Here is a 6,251-nt window from a genome sequence, read left to right as displayed (position 1 = left end):
TTATTTCATACTAAAAAACGCATTTTTGAGTAAAAACATTACTGTCCGTTTTTCTCGAAAACTATAAGAGATACAGCAAAAGCAAGCGAAATCTGTGATCACCTTTATTTCATACTAAAAAACGTATTTTTGAGTAAAAACATAAATGTCCGTTTTTCTCGTAAACTATAAGAGATACAGCAAAAGCAAGCGAAATTTGTGATCACTTTTATTTCATACCAAAAAACGTATTTTTGAGTAAAAACATAAAAGTTTGTTTTTCTCGAAAACTATAAGAGATACAGCAAAAACAAGCGTAATCTGTGATCACTCTTATTTCATACTAAAAAAATGTATATTTTAGAAAACACTTAAAGTCTATAAGAGATACAGCAAAAGCAAGCGAAATTTGTGATCACTTTTATTTCATACTCAAAAACGTATTTTTGAGTAAAAACATAAATGTCCGTTTTTCTCGAAAACTATAATAGATACAGCAAAAACAAACGAAATCTGTGAACACTTTTATTTCATACTAAAAAACGTATTTTTGAGTAAAAACATAAATGTTCGTCTTTCTCGAAAACTATAAGAGATACAGCAAAAGCAAGCGAAATTTGTGATCACTTTTATTTCATACTAAAAAACGTATTTTTGAGTAAAAACATAAAATTCCGTTTTTGTCGAAAACTATAAGAGATTCAGCAAAAACAAGAGTAATCTGTGATCACTTTTATTTCATACTAAAAAATGTATTTTTGAGTAAAAACATAAATGTCCGTTTTTCTCGAAAACTATAAGAGATACAGCAAAAACAAGAGTAATCTGTGATCATTTTTATTTCATACTAAAAAACGTATTTTTGAGTAAAAACATAAATGTTCGTCTTTCTCGAAAACTATAAGAGATACAGCAAAAGCAAGCGAAATCTGTGATCACTTTTATTTCATACTAAAAAATGTATTTTTTTGTAAAAACATAAAAGTCCGTTTTTCTCGAAAACTATAAGAGATTCAGCAAAAACAAGAGTAATCTGTGATCACTTTTATTTCATACTAAAAAATGTATTTTTGAGTAAAAACATAAATGTTCGTTTTTCTCGAAAACTATAAGAGATACAGCAAAAACAAGCGTAATCTGTGATCACTTTTATTTCATACTAAAAAATGTATTTTTTTGTAAAAACATAAAAGTCCGTTTTTCTCGAAAACTATAAGAGATTCAGCAAAAACAAGAGTAATCTGTGATCACTTTTATTTCATACTAAAAAATGTATTTTTGAGTAAAAACATAAATGTCCGTTTTTCTCGAAAACTATAAGAGATACAGCAAAAACAAGAGTAATCTGTGATCATTTTTATTTCATACTAAAAAATGTATTTTTGAGTAAAACATAAAAGTCCGCTTTTCTCGAAAACTATAAGAGATACAGCAAAAGCAAGCGAAATCTGTGATCACTTTTATTTCATACTAAAAAAATGTATTTTTAAGTAAACACATAAAGTCTTTAAGAGATAGAGCAAAAGCAAGCGAAATCTGTAATCACTTTTATTTCATGCTAAAAAACGTATTTTTGAGTAAAAACATAAAAGTCCGCTTTTCTCGAAAACTATAAGAGTTACAGCAAAAGCAAGCGAAATCTGTGATCACTTTTATTTCATGCTAAAAAACGTATTTTTGAGTAAAAACATAAATGTCCGTTTTTCTCGAAAACTATAAGAGATTCAGCAAAAGGATGCGAAATTTGTCATCACTTTTATTTCATACTAAAAGTATAAAAGTCCGTTTTTCTCGAAAACTATAAGAGATACAGCAAAAGCAAGCGAAATTTGTGATCACTTTTATTTCATACTAAAAATTTATTATTGAGTAAAAACATAAAAGTCCGTTTTTCTCGAAAACTATAAGAGATACAGCAAAAACATGCGTAATCTGTGATCACTTTTATTTCTTACTAAAAAACGTATTTTGAGTAAAAACATGAAACATGATCACTTTTATATCATACTAAAAACGTATATTTTAATAAAAACACAAAAGTCCGTTTTTCTCGAAAACTATAAGAGATACAGCAAAAACAAGCGAAATCTGTGATCACCTTTATTACATACTAAAAAACGTATTTTTGAGTAAAAACATAAAGGTCCTTTTTTCTCGAAAACTATAATAGATACAGCAAAAGCAAACGTATTCTGTGATCACTTTTATTTCATACTAAAAACGTATTTTCGAGTAAAAACATAAAAGTTTGTTTTTCTCGAAAACTATAAGAGTTACAGCAAAAGCAAGTGAAATCTGTGATCACTTTTATTTCATACTAAAAACGTATTTTCGAGTAAAAACATAAAAGTTTGTTTTTCTCGAAAACTATAAGAGATACAGCAAAAACAAGCGAAATCTGTGATCACTTTTATATTATACTAAAAATGTATTTTTGAGTAAAAACATAAAAGTCCGCCTTTCTCGAAAACTATAAGAGATACAGCAAAAACAAGCGTAATCTGTGATCACTTTTATTTCATACCAAAAAAACGTATTTTTGAGTAAAAACATAAATGTCCGTTTTTCTCGAAAACTATAAAAGATACAGCAAAAACATGCGAAATCTGTGATCACTTTCATTTCATCCTAAATATGTGTTTTTGAGTAAAAGCAAAAGCAAGCGAAATTTGTGATCAATTTTATTTCATACTAAAAAACTTATTTTTGAGTAAAAGCATAAAAGTCCGATTTTCTCGAAAACTATTAGAGATATAGCAAATACGAGCGAAATCTGAAATCACACTTATTTCATACCAAAGAAATTATTTTTGAGTAAAAACATAAAAGTCCGTCTTTCTCGAAAACTATAAGAGATACAGCAAAAACAAGCGTAATCTGTGATCACTTTTATTTCATACTAAAAACGTATTTTTTTTTTAATAAAAACATAAAAGTCCTTTTTCTCGAAAACTATAAGTGATACAGCAAAAACAAGCGTAATCTGTGAACACTTTTATTTCATACCAAAAAATGTATTTTTGAGTAAAAACATACAAATCCGTTTTTCTCGAAAACTATAGGAGATACAGCAAAAACAAACGTAATCTGTGATCACTTTTATTTCATACTAAAAAATGTATTTTTGAGGAAAAACATAAAGGTCCGCTTTTCTCGAAAACTATAATAGATACAGCAAAAACAAGCGTAATCTATGATCACTTTTACTTCATACTAAAATTGTATTTTTTAGTAAAAACATAAAAGTCCGCCTTTCTCGAAAACTATAAGAGATACAGCAAAATCAAGCGTAATCTGTGATCACTTTTATTTCATACCAAAAAAACGTATTTTTGAGTAAAAATATAAAAGTCCGTTTTTTTCGAAAACTATAAGAGATACAGCAAAAGCAAGCGAAATTTGTGATCACTTTTATTTCATACTAAAAAATGTTTTTTTGAGTAAAAATATAATAGTCCGTTTTTCTCGAAAACTATAAGAGATACAGCAAAAGCAAGCAAAATCTGTGATCACTTTTATTTCATACTAAAAAACGTATTTTTGAGTAAAAGCATAAAAGTCCGATTTTCTCGAAAACTATAATAGATACAGCAAAAACAAGCGTAATCTGTGATCACTTTTATTTCATACTAAAAAATGTATTTTTGAGTAAAAACATAAAAGTCCGCTTTTCTCGAAAACTATAAGAAATACATCAAAAACAAGCGTAATCTGTGATCACTTTTATTTCATACTAAAAACGTATTTTTTTAATAAAAACATAAAAGTCCGTTTTTCTCGAAAACTATAAGAGATACAGCAAAAGCAAGCGAAATTTTGTGATCACTTTAATTTCATACTAAAAGTCCGTTTTTCTCGAAAACTATAAGAGATGCAGCAAAAGCAAGCGAAATCTGTGATCACTTTTATTTCATACTAAAAGTTATTTTTGAGTAAAACCATAAAAGTCCGTTTTTCTCGAAAACTATAAGAGATACAGCAAAAGCAAGCGAAATTTGTAATCACTTTTACTTCATACCAAAAAACGTATTTTTGAGTAAAAACATAAAAGTCCGTTTTTCTCGGAAACAATAAGAGATACAGCAAAAACAAGCGTAATCTGTGATCACTTTTATTTCATACTAAAAAACGTATATTTGAGTAAAAACACAAATGTTCGTTTTTCTAGAAAACTATAAGAGATACAGCAAAAGCAAGCGAAATTTGTGATCACTTTTATTTCATACTAAAAACGTATCTTTTAATAAAAACATAAAACTCCGTTTTTCTCGAAAACTATAAGAGATACAGAAAAAAGCGTAATCTGTGATCACTTTTATTTCATACTAAAAACGTATTTTTGAGTAAAAACATAAAAGTCGATTGTTCTCGAAAACTATAAGAGATACAGCAAAAATAAGCGTAATCTGTGATCACTTTTATTTCATACTAAAAAGCGTATTTTTGAGTAAAAACATAAATGTCAGTTTTTCCCGAAAACTATAAGAGATACAGCAAAAACAAGCGAAATCTGTGATCACTTTTATTTCATACTAAAAAATGTATTTTTGAGTAAAAACATAAAAGTCGGTTTTTCTCGAAAACTATAAGAGATACAGCAAAAGCAAGCGAAATTTGTGATCACTTTTATTACATACTAAAAAACGTATTTTTTTTTAATAAAAACACAAAAGTCCGTTTTTCTCGAAAACTATAAGAGATACAGAAAAAAAAGCGTAATCTGTGATCACTTTTATTTCATACTAAAAACGTATTTTTGAGTTAAAACACAAAATTCGGTTTTTCTCGAAAACTATAAGAGATACAGCAAAAGCACGCGAATTTTGTGATCACTTTTATTACATACTAAAAAACGTATTTTTTTTTAATAAAAACACAAAAGTCCGTTTTTCTCGAAAACTATAAGAGATGCAGCAAAAACAAGCGTAATCTGTGATCACTTTTATTTCATACTAAAAAAACGTATTTTTGAGTAAAAACATAAATGTCCGGTTTTCTCGAAAATTATATGAGATACAGCAAAAGCAAGCGTAATCTGTGATCACTTTTATTTCATACTAAAAAACTATAAGAGATGCAGCAAAAACAAGCGTAATCTGTGATCACTTTTATTTCATACTAAAAAATGTATTTTTGAGTTAAAACATAAATGTTCGTTTTTCTCGAAAACTATAAGAGATACAGCAAAAACAAGCGAAATTTGTGATCACTTTTATTTCATACTATAAACGTATTTTTTTAATAAAAAATAAAGGTCCGTTTTTCTCAAAAACTATAAGAGATACAGGAAAAACATGCGTAATTTGAGATACAGCAAAAACAAGCGTAATCTGTGATCACTTTTATTTCATACTAAAAACGTATTTTTTTTTTAATAAAAACATAAAAGTTTGTTTTTCCCGAAAACTATAAGATATACAGCAAAAACAAGTGAAATCTGTAATCACTTTTATTTCATACTAAAAAATGTATTTTTGAGTAAAAATATAAAAGTCCGTTTTTCTCGAAAATTATAAAAGATACAGCAAAAGCAAGCGAAATTTGTGATCACTTTTATTTCATACTAAAAAATTTATTTTTGAGTAAAAACATAAAAGTCCGTTTTTCTCAAAAACTATAAGAGATACAGGAAAAACATGCGAAATTTGAGATACAACAAAAACAAGCGTATTCTGTGATCACTTTTATTTCATACTAAAAAACGTATTTTGAGTAAAAACATAAAAGTCCGTTTTTCTCGAAAACTATAAGAGATACAGCAAAAGCAATCGAAATTTGTGATCACTAAAAAATGTATTTTTGATTAAAAACATAAAGGTCCGTTTTTCTCGAAAACTATAAGAAAATACAGCAAAAACAAGCGAAATCTGTGATCACTTTTATTTCATACTAAAAAACGTATTTTTGAGTAAAACCATAAAGGTCCATTTTTCTCGAAAACTATAAGAGATACAGCAAAAACAAGCGAAATCTGTGATCAGATCACTTTTATTTCATACTGAAAATATATTTTTTGAGTAAAAACATTAAAGTCCGTTTTTGTCGAAAACTATAAGACATAAAGCAAAAATAAGTGAAATCTGTGATCACTTTTAATTCATACTAAAAACGTATTTTTTGAGTAAAAACATGACATTGCGTTTTTATCCAAAACTATAAACTATCATAGGTGTGAAGTTAAATTTCAAATTTAAACCCTAGACACAAACCTGTTAGTTAACAGAGCTATGTTAAGTTAACAGAACTCTGTTAACCCTAGACACAAACCATTT

Source organism: Lucilia cuprina, chromosome 3, assembly GCF_022045245.1.
Source record: "Lucilia cuprina isolate Lc7/37 chromosome 3, ASM2204524v1, whole genome shotgun sequence".
Lineage (NCBI taxonomy): Eukaryota > Metazoa > Arthropoda > Insecta > Diptera > Calliphoridae > Lucilia > Lucilia cuprina.
The sequence above is the reverse complement of the archived record's forward strand: the minus strand, read 5'-3'. Positions refer to the sequence as shown.